This window comes from Falco punctatus, assembly GCF_963210335.1.
Source record: "Falco punctatus genome assembly, chromosome: 2".
NCBI lineage: Eukaryota > Metazoa > Chordata > Aves > Falconiformes > Falconidae > Falco > Falco punctatus.
In genome coordinates, this window is record NC_137581.1 from 90,255,533 (window position 1) to 90,270,298 (window position 14,766).

A 14,766-nucleotide genomic window follows, 5' to 3' on the forward strand; every position below is an offset into this window, starting at 1 on the left:
GTTGTCAAAATGAGTCTTGAAGGGTGTCATTAAAGTGTTTTGCATAACACGCTTGAATGAAGGTGGAGGTCAATGCAGCAGGAGGCTGGGATGAGGCAGAGGTGGAGGAACCAGTCTGGACATGCCAAGTTCATGCCACGCTGCAGGGCTGGGCCCTGCCCTCGGCTGGACCACAATGGTGCAGGAAGAGCTGGGCTTAAACCATGCAATTTAGAGTTTTAAAAATAGAATTTTTCGTCACTGATTTGAGAAACTAGTTGTCTCCAGCAGCTTCTGGACATTAGGAGTGTTGAGTAGGACGGCTCTTGGAAGCCCCCATCAAAGAGCTGTAAAAGCCTCTTGGCGGGCTGCCAGGGAGCCAGCACAGGGGCTGATAAGAAACTGGCCAGATCAGTCATGCTCAAAGTTCTGTGTTGCATCAGGAGAATTGCTGAAAGCAAGATGTTTCCACAGAAAGTTACACTTTCAAAGTATAAACATTTCCCAGTGGAGAAATGTTCCATCAGAAAATGTTGGACCACTCCGCGTCTTGGCATACTCTAAGGTACAAAAGCTCATTGCATTTTAAATAAACTTCAGCAGCCTCAGCCCATGCCAATTCTCAAACAACAAATCAAGCAAACTTGGCTTTTTCTCCTGTAATTATCCAACCTAATAATTCTCCTGTCATTTTCCCCTTTTGCTTCACTGAAGGAAGAAAGGTTGTGTTTGCAGTACACCAAGATGCTGCTGGCTTCTAGTTTCACTGCCCTGCAATTTGAAATTCCTAAACAGTCACGATATAAATATACACATAGCTTTAATCCCAAATTATGTATGTACAAATGGCACCAAAATTCAATTACCTTCAGGATACACATGATCAGACTTTGTTTTATAAAACACTTTTTTGACATAGTCCATTCTAAAACAAGTATGAAATGCATTTTTTCTTCAGGGACAAATGAAAGACAAAGTCTGCCTTGCCAGGGTTTGAACACATGGCTTTAGATAGTCTAACCAGTTAACACCTAATGCTTAGATCTTTTCCCCCAAACATTAAAGTTGAATGAGAGATGGAGTGTATTTGCAATGAAAAATGAATGGAAGAGCTAGCAACCTGAAGGATATGTGACTTCTGAAGAATAATGAAATACAAATGTTCAGACAATGTTAAAGTCTGGTAGGAACTGAAATATCAGGCAGCATAGAAGATAAGGGTGTTTATGTGTTTGTTGGTGCAGATGAATTAACATACTCTACAGCCTACCTTGTATTGTGTTACCTGAAAACTACATTTTATAACAATTTTCCCCTGATCATCTCGTATTTGCAAATTTATGTGTGGTTACAACACTAACATGGTAATGCCGATGCATCGTTTGTACACACCACTACCTCTCTGAAGAAACCTACCTCACTTTAAGTATAGGGGAAAGAAAATTTGGCACCTTTACCTTAACTTTTGAATATGAATAACCACTATTAGGCTATGTGTTCAGACTTAACTGATTAACTGATGCTTATGAAAGCCATTTTTCAACTTAATATTGTTTTACTATATGCTTTTTATCATTCAGTTCCTCAGCTGTTTTTTGAAGGGAAAAAGCCATTGACTCCACCGATTTCAATAGGCAACAAAGACCAATGGCACTTCAGAAATGCCATTAGTGAGGGCAAGTACTTGTGGGCTCCATAGGATTCAGCAGTGTGCCAGATATTTCACTTTCCACAGCCTTTGCTCCTGCAACTCTACCATCTCCCACAAAATAAAAATTCAGAATCTCTTGCTTACAATTTTTTATTCAAAAAATAAAAATAATTTTAAAAATCCTTCTCCGTACGTGAAAACCATGCAGATACCAAGCAGTGTTGATACTGCTGGACGTGTGTCTCTGGAGAAAATACCAGCCTATCAGGGGTATTAAGTGGCAGCCAACACGACAATAACAAAAGATGTGAACATTCAGGTGTGAAATCAAAGAACCTTTCCAGCAGCAGCATTTTGCTGTGTGATGTGTTGCATTCAGATTTATGAGAAAGTTTTGTACATAATTTAGAATAAAGCTTTAATAATTGATTGGAGAGCTAGCACCAAATGAAGTGCCAATGTAAAAGTCCAGGGCAAGTGCCTTCCTCCAGAATCTTTCGTGTAGTAAAACAACTTACTTGAAAAATCATTGTTCATCATTTAATTATGTAGCACAGCACGTTCTAGAGTGCACGTGGCATGAAGCAGCATGATCTTGAGGGTGATAGCCCACTCCTACAAAGGCTTTTATTGTACTGTTTAAGGGACTGCAATAAGACTGCTGAAAGGATTCAAATGGAAGAGTCTTTGCCCTACCATAAAAATGTCAGTAAAAATAATGTCACCCTTCTCCAAATTTCAGCCTCCTAAACCCAGTTATTTTTCTAGAAAAACAAAGCTGGGTGGCCTGAATTTCTACAGAAAAGCACAGAACATCTGGGGATTTTCGATTTCTAAGAACCAAAAGTCTTAGACTAAATCAAGCATATTTCACAAGAAGCTTTGTTTTGTTATATTTCCAGGTTCCCATCCGCCCCAGACAACAAGTAACATTTTGCAGTACTTCCAACACATGTTTTTCAGTGACTCTAGACCCTTGATGCTATGGGTCTGGTATAGACACAGACGTTAGGATTGTTACAAAATTGTATAGTCCAAGCTGCTGACTGAGGATTTACAAGGTTACAAGATGCCACCAAATGTCCTCCTTCGCTACTGGGCACAGCTCCTGGTGCTAGCTGGCTCACGCATCTGTCTGTAGGTCACTGAGCTGAGTGCTTGGCCGAGGCATGTCCAAGGCTGGTGGGGTGAAGCTTCCACTGGAGAGAATGGGATTGCCATGAGAGCAGGCAGCAAGGTTTTGAGATGTGCAAAACACCTTTGGTGACCCTGCTTGTGCTGCCCTACATGAGACATGAAAGGGTTTGACTTTTCAGAGATGAAGGGCTTGTGGTGGGCTAGCTCATGAGCCAACCTGAAGGATGTGGCCCCCACACTCATAAATTACTTTTGAAACTATGCAGGAATTCTGGTTCTTATCTTTATATTAATTTGCCTGTGTTTAAATCAGGTTACACAGTCCAACAGTGGTCATTGAGTTCTTGTGTCTTGTACTTTAGAGGCAGACACCTGTGAGGCATTCCCCCCCCCCCCCCCGCCCCGCCCTGCCCCAGTTATCCCTGTGGTGGGTTACCAAGCTCTGTCTGTAGGGAGTCTCAGTGGCAAGAGCAGTCACCACCATATATGTTTTCTGCTAGCTGGAAACTTTGCTTTCAGAGACACATCCTGATTGAGAAACCCCAGTCATGCAATTAACTCGCAGCAGGTGCATTTCATATTGCATCAATAAGTGCTTCCTTACAGAGCCTTCATCACTCCCAGTACAACAGAGATGTTCCATTGTTTTAAATGTCACAGCTTTTTTGGACTTTTTCTTTTAGTACTTGATTTTTATTGCTGCTTTTTTTCTGTGCTGAATAGAATCAATCATTATTTTATTTCTAATAGTACTTAGCCTGGCCCCTTCTGTACGTATGTTTGGCTATTTTCCACCCTGTGCCTGCAAGCTGCTAAGTGGTTTTGGTTATCATTGGAGAAATCAGTAGGATTTGTAGCACCTTGAAAGAGGTAATAGGCACTTTGCAGGATCAGCTCTTCAGCCTTGGCTTCCTTACTGATGGATATGAAAATAATTCCTGAAGTTTCACCATCTCTGTTAGCCTTTGCCTTGAAGAGCTGCTATTATGGGGTATGAAAATGAAACTAAACTGTGCCAGAAATCCCTTTCTAATCTCGGTGCCATAATTTTTTACTACTTCAGCTCTTTAAGTCATCTGGCTTCATTAACAGCCTATTTGGGTATACTTGCTAATATGATCAGGAGGATACCTTGAAAAGAGGACCAAGCCTTTGAGTGATGCCTACACTGGGAATCAAATACTTTTTTAAAGCAGAGGTGGTGTAGGTGAATGAAAATAGTTTAACATGAACTCAGAGAACATTTTTTCCCTATATTGATTAATAAGTGCAAAGAATAATAATTATAGGCACAGGTGCATGAACTTAGAAGGACAGTTCACACAGGAAGAACTTTTCTTTTTCCCTTCAGAAAGCAGTAATTTAAAAGGTAGTAAGTACTGCAGCATAGTTCTCATTAACAGAGCTAGAAAGAGCCCCTGCAGCTCCCCATCAATAATCACAGCATTTGGTACATACTGCTCAGTCCTTGCTTCCCATTATGAATCACAAATGACTTCATACACTCCCAAAGTAATTGAAGATGGGTCTGTGAGACCTTGTTATAGGGATGACAGTTTATGCTGTGAGAAGTTGGAGGGGAAACGTTAGTGAAAAGCAGAAAATTAAAATTAAAACTTGAATTTAATGTGAGGTAAACATATGTTACAGCCACTGCGCAGAGCAAATGTTAAGGGTAGCTCCAGAAAAAGTCACAGCAGCAGTAGCAGTACCGATAACAGAAAATATAACAGAGTTTGTATAGGGTTTTTGTAATACCATTTTGAAGTGTTATGCATAATCAGTCCTTAAAAATTCAGTCTCTTTATGAACCACTCAGATATGATCAACTTCAAGATATGCTTTCCCAACTTTAAGAAAATGTTTATTATTATCCCTTATAAACAATACATTTATACCAGCATCTGTAGTGAAACTATGGTTTCTGTATGGTTCTGTATGGTTCTGTAGTGAAACTATGAGCTAAAATAATTTGCTCATTAAGGCACTTCATCTAAATGATAACTAGTAGCCGATTGCATATTGCATTAGGCAGCATTCTGATCTCAGCCAAGAGATGCCCAAGCAAAAGAAAAACAAGGACTGATAACATTGAGGAGATAGAAAAGTTCAGAACACATTTCCATGCTCTGGAGTGTGTAATGTTCATAACACATTATAAATCCTAAACTTTTTGACTTAGTACTAGTCAGGAAGTAGAGACATTTTTTCTGGGAAGAAGTTCCTTCTTTTTCACTGGAAATGCTGAAAGCTGAGGGTTTTTTTCACTTTTGAAGTTGCTGCTAGTTGCAACACTTTGGAATGTTAGGACCCACATATGATAGCATTTGGGTCATCTGCATTTGGGTTCCACTTACCAAGAAAAAACGCAGGCAGTATAACTCATGTCAAGTATCATGGCTTTATGGACATTAGGTCTTTTCAGAGAATAAAAATTTAAAATTCATGTTCTTTAAGAACCTTTGGGAAAAGATTGATTTTGATTCAGAAAGAAAATGAGTTTTTCTTCTAAAGAGAAAGAAATTCTAAGGACAAAATAATTCAGAAAAAATACAAATACTTCAGTATGATTTTTCCCAAGTATTTCAGCAGCCTTTGCTCTTAGGTGCTTTCCTGGGAGTGTCCTGGGAGGTGATGGCAAACTCGAGACTTGCCAGGTGTGTGGTGGCTGCCCCGAAGTTCCTGACTCTGGACATGGAGCCTGGGACCTTTAAGGGCTCCAGCTCCACCTAAGGTTTGCAGGGCTGCCTGACCCCTTACTGCAAATCCACAGCTGGAAGTTTGGAGATACCAGAACCCAGGGTCTTTAGGGGTTTCAGAGCCTCTCCTTAGAAGTCCTTAGAAGTCAGAAGAAGTTCCCTAGACAGAACTAGGCACTCCCGCATGCTCCCAATGTTGGACTTTGCCCTGCAGAACATGGCTTGGGCCCTCTGCGAGCTGCCACCTCTGCTTGGCTCTCTGGTCTGTGGCAGGGACAGAGGTTTGAGGGAAGAAAAAAAAAATCTAACTTGAGAAAAAATTTCAAGATGTTTTTATACCTGGAGTGAGACAGCTGCATGGTTGTCTTCTCAAGGTGAGAAGATGCCTGCAGCTGGATAAGTGAAGAACAAGTCACTTGCCTGAGAAACGTATAATGGAATTTCTCCTTTTGGATAACAATTGTCCTAGAGACCAGCTGAACATTGCATTTTACTGTTGTTACATGGTTAATCTGATGATAGCTAATGGGAAATATTGGTCTTTCAGGGTACTGATAGATTTATGTGCTTACACAATACTTGGTCATTTGCTTTAGAAAGTTAATAAATAGCTGATGTATAGAATGTAAAGAATGTAAAGAAGCCAAGCTGCTGCTTCAGTTGTCTCCAAGCGGGAGCTGGTGCCCAAACCTCACCATGAATAGTACTCATACGTGTAATTTGTTCATGTGTTCTCTTGTTCATGCTTATTGGCTCTCTGGGAGCCATTTGCATAAATCAGCTGCTGTGCCCAAGTAGTTGCCATCTCCAAATAACTAAAGGAACAATCTAACAACCATGCACAGTTTAATAGTACTGCACTGAGCCAAAAATTCTCCAAAGAGCTTCAGGCACGTGATGATATCTAATCTGTTGTTTTATCACTTAAACTGTTAGGGTAGCTGTTAGGTTAGCGCAATGCAGTTCTTAATTGTGTTATGCTGGCTAAGTATCCAATTTATACCTTTCAAAAATGCCACGGATTTGTTCCTTATTTGGCAGGAGATAAATCTACTGCCATAACATCTTGATCTGAAAGACCTCCATTCAATAGCTGCCACTTCAGCGCCACTGGGCTAAGTTGTCTCTCCTTTGCAAGTTCCTTTGCTGATAAAGCTTTGTGTCAGTGTAGGTAACAAGAAATTTTGACAACGGTGTAACATGGGGAATGTTTGCACTTGACCGTTTTTTTTGTCTTAAATAAAAAGGTCTGTTGCGGCTGACTAGACATGCTGTTACACAGCTCGATTGCAGCTCCCTTGTGCGTCCACTACTGAACCATGGACAGTGGAAAGGGTCAAACCTGCCCTTAGTTCCCCACATCATACTGCCTGAAGACAGATGTAAATTAATTTGAGGAACAACATATGCATGATAAAGTGAGCATATGGCTTTCAATAATTTCTTCATGGTGAAGATAATCAAAGTTCATTATTAAAAAAATATTTTTTATTTCAGTGGAAAAGACATCTTTTATGCCCACATTTTTTGTCAGACAAATCTAAAGGATAAATGTTCTGACCTTTTTTGTTTTGAAACTGTGTGTATGTGTATGCACAACCTAAATGTCCATTTTTACCTGCTTCCCCACATATTTCAATTAAATGAAAGTAAAATGCAAAAAAAAAGAGAGAGAGAAAAAAGGAGAAATTACTTAATCCTTCCAGTATTTCACTGAATCACAGAACGGCTGATGTTGCAAGGGAGCTCTGGAGGTCATCTGGTCCAGCCTCTCTGCTCAGGTAGGGCCACCTAGAACAGGCTCCCCTGGATCTGAAAATATCCATGAGAGCAAATCTATATTAAAAGATATAAGAAAGATGCTCAGATATACAAGAGTTGCTATTATTATCCTGACAGAAACATAAAATATGTGTTGAAATAATTTGCAAAAAGCATGCAAGAAAGCATTGTTTAATTTAAAGTAGGTTTTTTCATTTAGTCAACCAGTCATCACTGGGAGGGAGTCAAAGGATGAACTCCTCTTCGCAACCTAAACCCTCTCTCCAACACCCCATCACAATATTTATGTGTTAACCTGGAGCACATTTGACTTCCTGCTGCTTCTTCTGCCATCTGTGTGGACAGTGATTCCGATAGGATATAAATATTAAAGTAATTACACAGGAGAGGATGATCTTAGCGAGCGGTGCCCACCGAAGTGAAGTGAGGGCAGATGAATTAAAACAGATCCCCTGGCACTCCAGGTTACTGTCTCAGAAAGGACAAGGCTTTTAGCAGATGTGCGGGAGAATTAAAGAGTCAAGGGAGATAGTCCAGCTTTATTTCACATTCCCAATTCACTAGAGTAATCAAAGAAGACATGCCCCTGGATTTACCTTTTCCCGAGGTTTTCCTTCTAAGATCAGTCTAAGATCTGTGTGCTTGTAATTCTAAGATAATTCTGCTCCAGACTAGCAGAAGTTCATACCTCTGTCCCCTTCTTACCTTACTGAAACTGATACCCTTTTCATTCCCAGGGTGCTATTTGCTAGGAATGGCCAGATGTCATGTAAGAGCTGTGGGAACAAAACTCTTTCCTAGGTCTCCTAACTCCATACAAAGTCATTACCTTCATTTCCCACTTGCATTTTTGAAGAGGTATTTTTTGACCCTGTTACCACTTTTTTCCAATCAGTGTAAAATTTTCCCCAAGTAGCTGTACATGTTGTCCATGTGCAATGCCCACAGTATGCAATGAATGCTTTCAGTTGATTATAATCTTTAGAGTTTGCATGATTTAAGTCATGCTTCACAGCTTGGTTAAATAGTATTGTAAAGAAAACCCACAGTTCTCCAACTATAACTTCCTATCCACTCCCGAACAGAGGGCTTCTTGCTGCCTTTTCTTAAATATTGCATGTATAAATGTGATAGTGGTGAGTAAGAGATCTATAAATGGGTTCTGGTGAGGAGTAAACATCATGTGGTCGTCCGCTTTGGAAGCTTGTTGAGTGGGAGGCATTTATTGAACCTTGGTGCACTTGCTGTAATCACTGATTTTCTATGAAGTGCTAATAGGATATGACTATTTTCTCCTTTGTAAAACAATAATAAAATTATTTCCCCCTGGGAGAACAGAATTATTTATGATATAAAGATATCGTAAAACAATAATAGAAAAATAATAAAATTTTGTAAAAATGATAGGATAAGACTGTTTCTCCTTCCTTGCTCTTATAAAACAGGCTGCCTTAACAGAACCTTAGGGTTAAGTATATAAGGCTGGAAACTGTTCAAATGAAGACAAATTGTATTTAGCCCTCAGGTGATTCACACATGGTCTTTAACTATATAACAATAGGACTGAATGTGGTCATTTTATTGCACGTATGGAGATACAGCCAAAATCCGGATTCATTTCATGTTTCAACTTCTTTCAGCTAACATGTTGTATAAGAACAGAAAATACAGACAGTTGGAATTACTGGTGCTTTTTTTAGAGCAAATCGTTCATCTGCTTGCTGCTAACTAGTTTGGGCATATTTTCAGGGAATAACAGGGAGATGCAATGTTAAAAACTGTAATTTGGAAGAAGGAAAAAGTGTGATTTTGGGATTTGTTTATTTAATTTTATTTTTGAAGTTGCATCTATGTTGAATAGCACATAAATTAAAACACTTTTTTACATAAACATAGCCATTGCTTTCCCCTGTGGTTAGAAAGCGCAGGGACCCAGTCTTTTTTGTCCCAGAAGCTAACACTGGCATTACACTGACTGCAAACCACAGCCCTGCAGATTCTCAGAGAGGGAACGGAGAAAGTCTTGAGGGCTGAAAAGCCCTCTAATTCCATGATTCAAAGAAGATCCTAAGCATGTGCTTATGTCTATCCTTAATCAGGACAACATTTAAGCATTTGCTCTCAAGTACATTCTTTTCTGTTTTCTTTAAAATGGCAGTGTTGTTCAGTATAATGAGGTTGATTGGAGTGGCAAGGGAGGTTCTGGTAGATAAGCTGCAGCAGCTGAAAGACTAACTGGGGAACCTAACTGTGAGGATTATTAATGTACCGTAAGCAACCTATTTTTGAGTTTTCAGACTCCCATTGATCTCTGGAGGAGTTTGAGTTCTAAAAATAACTTGCCTTTGGGACCTGGGAGAGAGAGAATTGGAGCTGGACGGAGGGAGGTCTGAGTGCATTGAAACATCACGGGGAGATAACAGAGGGTCTGCTGACTGCAAAGGCAGTTCAGGTAGCAATTATAAGCAACCAGAGAGCAGAAAGTACATCTGAGAGAAAGGTAATATTATTAGTAGATGTTAAAATAGCACTGCTTGCAAGCAGTGTGCTTTAGACAAAATTTGAGAACAGCAGGCTTGATCTCCCTCAGCACCTGAGCACTGAGGCAAGGTTTATCATCATGGCAACTTGGTTGCATTTGGATGGCAAATGGCAGGGCTCTTGGGCACTACAGTATTTTTTTTTTTCTTTTGCTCCTCCTGCTAATAAACTAGTCTTGTAGGTGCATGGCCTTTTAGGAGACTGGGTTTCCTTTGACTAGAGCTGCTAGGTCTCAGTTGTGACTGGGAGAACTGGAGACAGCAGATCTTTTGTTGGGTCCACTGCCTAGTGAGAGTACCCTGCCACAGGAGGAGGAAGAAGACAGCTGCTTGCTCAGCTGGATGGGATATGGTGCCAGTTAGGACCTTTCTGCCCTGAGGCCACAGAAGTATTTATTAAGTGATATTAATACTGATTTTAGCAGGAGATGGCTGTCAAAGGTCTGGGATCGATGAGGAAATGAAGGCAGGATAAAGGAGTATTTGAAGAAAGAGCATATGGCTAAAAGTGATCCCAGCAGCCAGATTACTCGGATGATGAGCAGCACAGTAATACAGTATATAACAGCTTGTTGTTTTAGTTTGTAAGCTCACTGACGGCTCCACAGCAGAGCAGGGGCAAGCAGGGACCCTGCACCTGGCCCACAAATCCACCTTGGCCTTTGTGAGTGGAGGACAGCTTCCCTTGGGACCTACAAAGCCTCTTCCCAGACTCACAAACTGGCTGAGGCTTGAGAGCACCTCTGTAGGTCGTGGAGTCCAAACCCCTGCTCAGGACAGGGTCATTGCTCAGGGCCATACCCAGTCGGGTTTTCAATATCTCCAAGGATGGAAACTCCACGACCTCTCTGGGCAGCCTGTGCCAGTGTTTGACCACCCTGACAGCCAAAGACATTTTGTTTCCTGTTGAGGTAAAATTCTCTGTGTTTCAATTTGTGCCTGTTGTTTCCTGTCCTGTCACTGGGCACCACTGAGGGAAGCCTGGCTCCATCTTCTTTGTACCCTTATCACCAAGATCCCTGGGTGCTCGGTGTGCACAGCACAGGACAGGTGTTATGAGGAGCTCAGGAAATAAGCAAAGGCTAAACTGCTTGGAGAAGATAAGCATGGATCTCCCACGCAGGGCAGATGTCTCTTCCAGGATGACACCTGCAGGAAACACAGCCTTACCATCTAAGACGCTGAATCTGCGTGGTTATCTTACATGATAAAAAATATCATGCAATCCTAAAAACCAGAATGCTACATTGTAGCTGTCCTTCACACCACAAACCCACCCACAATGTGTCTGGAGGCAGAAGCTGACGCTGGCCTCTGCCAGCAGAAGGATCAGAAAACCCTTGTGCCACCGAGGACCACATCACGCTCAGCTGCGCCCGCTGCACTCTGCACACTCTCTCCCGATCCCGGGCTTGAGTGCTTGAGTTTAATCACTGCCAGCAATGTTTTATCCACCCACCACTAGAAAACAGTCACCTTGTGATATTCAGGAACGGGCAAAGAACAGTTTGAAAGAGAAAGGAGAACACTCAACTGAAACACATGGAGAGCGTGTGTAGGCAGGCAGTAATTACATAGGACAGGGTTACACGTGCGTGCATATCCCGGGGAGCCATCAAATACAGCCTTAACGTTGGCATTTGTTTTAAGATCAGAAAGATAAGTACCTAAAATTACCTGACTGGAAGGAAATTTCAGCAGAAATAGAACAGCACATTGCCTCACCGAATCAGGCTACAAGACGATTACGTTGTTCGCTTGCTAACGGCCACAGAGCGGTGTTGGCACTGCATGTGGCTTTGTGACCTCTTTCTTGTGGGCAATGGCACACCCTCACTTTTTTTCAAGTCTATTAACTTTTGGCTTGTTTATTCAAAAGTTGCCAACACTTTTGAGCAGTTAGTGCAAGCCGTGCAGGGTTTCTTTTAATAGCACCTCTTTTCTCCAGGGAAGTGTTTCTTCCCAAAGCTAGGCAATTCCAGGCTTTTGAATGTCCCTCCATTATTTTTTTAAATGTGTACAGCCTACATACCTTCAGGAGCACAGCGAAAACTCACTTTATATAACACATCATGAAATACAGAAGATTGCCATTTTTTTCTCTGTCCTGTGGCTTTTTCTCTGCTTTCCAAGCATTTGTTAAAACTTCGTGAGTTCAATAAAATTTACCCAGACCAGAGATACTTGATATTCCCCCCCCCCCTCAAATGCTTATATCTTAGCTGAATAAACATATATGCCGAGAAAGTTAGTGTCTTGAACTTTTGAAAGTTAATCACAAAACCTGTTTTCCTCAGTACTGAGCTGTCTGGAACCACCAATATCAACAGCAACCACTGATGTCTCTTAACTTCAAAGACAACAGGAACAGACCCTATGATGGGCTCTGAATGAGCGGTGACTATGCAGGGAAAAGTCACTGTAGACAAGTCAACGGAAATTACTCATTGTTCCCCAGACAGCAGTTAAATGCCTCCCCACCTCACCTCACATAAGTAAATAAATTAACTCCAGCTGGATTTATACAAACAGCACAGAAAATACTATGCTACCATGTCTAGAATGCTGCCTTCAGTGCTGGTCAGTCATGAAAATTAAGCAGAAACAGGAGGGGAGTGGAGTTGTGCCAAAAATAGTTACAGGAACAGACACACCACCAAAACAGGAGAGGCTGAAAATCCCTGGGACTGTTCAGACTGGACAGGAGGCAAGGGAGACTCGCTGCCAGTAAGGACTCCAGTGGGCAGTACAGAGAAAGCAAGACAAGAGGGTGATCAAAGCAGCTGAAAAAGAAATAATTTAAAAATAATATACACACACACATACATATGTACACACACACCAGTAAATAGTCTTTACTGGTAGCATTAAATACTGTTTTAACTTTTGTACATTTGATGCATCCCTAGTACCTTCAGCATGGCCACGCTGCTGTGCCATACGGCAGGATTTGCCACCTGTGCCTGCTGAAGCAGTGCTGGGCTTCTCTGGGGATGAATCCCAGGGTCTGTGTGGGGTTGGACCCTGCTCTCTCGAGGGCAGGGGCAGGCCAGGAGCCCTCTGTGTCCTGCCAGGCAGCCGGGGCAGCTGGGCAATGGGATGGGGTAGGAGTCATGGCTACCCGTACTGAGGACAGAACTGAAGGCATTAAAGCCCTGAGCTCTTAGCAGAGTCATGAAATTTCATCAGACAGAGATTTGGAGTGTAGGCGGAAAAAGCTAGTGGATCAAAAAGATTTGTTTCACGCCCACTCAGTATTCCCCAAGCTTGGGTGTAAACAAGTGAAAAGCAAAATTGCAGGTGTGGGGAATATACTCCCCCTCACAACTTGCAGGTATTTTTCTGTGTGCTCTGAAAATACCTGTGAGTGCACTGATAAATGATTTAATTTCTGGTCTTGTATCTGTCATACAGGTCTGACAAGAGAAAATGAATGGATTCCAATGAATGGAGATAATTTGAAATGCTTTATATATCTGTATGAAGACTGAACTTCCTAACTCCGTGGTAGCCCATAGGAAGCATCTTCTTTGTACATTTATATCAACACTTTTCTGTTGTCCGTTTTGTTTAACATAAGAAAGTACCACTGAAATAAAAAACAAACACAACTAGTAATGTGTGTGTATATATTCAGGAATTGTTTTGACCTCAGAACAGGGAATAGTGTAATTTGATTTTTGAGTGAAAGTAGAATACTTTTAAAAAAAAATAATCAATATTTGCAATTAATTTGGTTTCTTTCCTTTTGAAAAAAAATCAATATGGACAAAACAGTTTTAAAATGATTTGACAAAATGCAGAATAAATTGAGAATGTAACATCTAATTTCCTGTTGTGTACGCCTAGTTATAGAACAGGAATAATGTATCAAGTGTAATAAAGGAAACTAAAATATTAAAAGGGATGTTCTTTCTGGTGAGTTTAACTAAATTTCTCTTATGTTGTAGAGCCAAAGTATTTCTTTTTCTTGAGAATCTAAAATGCACTGGTGTTCTGATATTTATGCATCACCTTCACTTTACACAATGAAAATACAAGATGTGATCTAGCTCACAGAAAACCTGCAACCTTTATTAAAATAAACAGGTCATCCAGCCTCGATGGAACATGCCCCTGAGTATGAAGGATTACTATCTTCAAAAGCCCACATGAAAAGGGGACTTTGAAATACTGGTGCCGAGCAAAAATCATGTATGATCACAGCAACCCTTTCGTACAGTGATTAATCCCTGACACTTGTTTTATATGGACTGTACATAAATGAAGACTGTTTGATGCATATTCTATTTTTGGAAATGAGATCTTATTGTTAAGAGAAAAGTAATGCACTGTGTCTCCTTGGTCGCTTGTGTTATTTACTGTTAATGGATTAGAGGACCTGTTTTGTAATAATATTCTTCTACTGTTGATTGAAACTATTCTACATGCTCTGAAACTCTCTGCCTGGCTCTTGTTTATTCAAGTAAAATAAAGATAATTATTCTGGTTAGAAAACAGATTTCAAGTTGAATATTACTAACAATGACATCCATTTAATTCTCATTTGCTCCATCAGATAACACAAAAGCTAACTGGCAATATTTTTGTATTTTAAGTTATTACATGTGCTTTGTACAGGAAATTAGAAAGGAGCTGTACTCATTGCAACTCAATTAAAAGGACATGCTCTACTTTCCATATACAATACCAACGTTGCTTACCATCCTGCTTCATCCTTATAGCTCATGGCTGATTTCCCTTAATATATTCCTTGGAGGTGAACATCACCAAAAGACAGGTTGAAATGGAAATGCCAGGAGACAGAATGCATCAGGAAGCACCTTTCATTTACATACCGATAAGATTAACATGTCTATTCAATAGAAAAAGAACAATTTTCCCTAACGCTGCATTATCACTCACTGATACTGGGCTCTGCATTGTTCCTGCCAGTATGGAAGTGATAAAAAGAGGAGAAAACGCACAGTCCCTTGAG

General features: G+C 40.7%; 1 protein-coding gene across 5 annotated transcripts in view; it reads left to right on the forward strand.

Annotated features, from left to right (window-relative positions):
• The window catches only part of SMPX (small muscle protein X-linked), a 50,631-nt gene extending 36,346 nt beyond the window's left edge, over positions 1-14,285 (forward strand). For all 5 annotated transcript variants that reach the window (XM_080377597.1, XM_080377598.1, XM_080377599.1 and 2 more), the window contains exon 5: positions 13,203-14,285. The gene's annotated coding sequence lies outside the window, so the exon portion shown is untranslated. The remainder of the gene's footprint in view (positions 1-13,202) is intronic.
• The last annotated feature ends 481 nt before the right edge of the window (positions 14,286-14,766 follow it).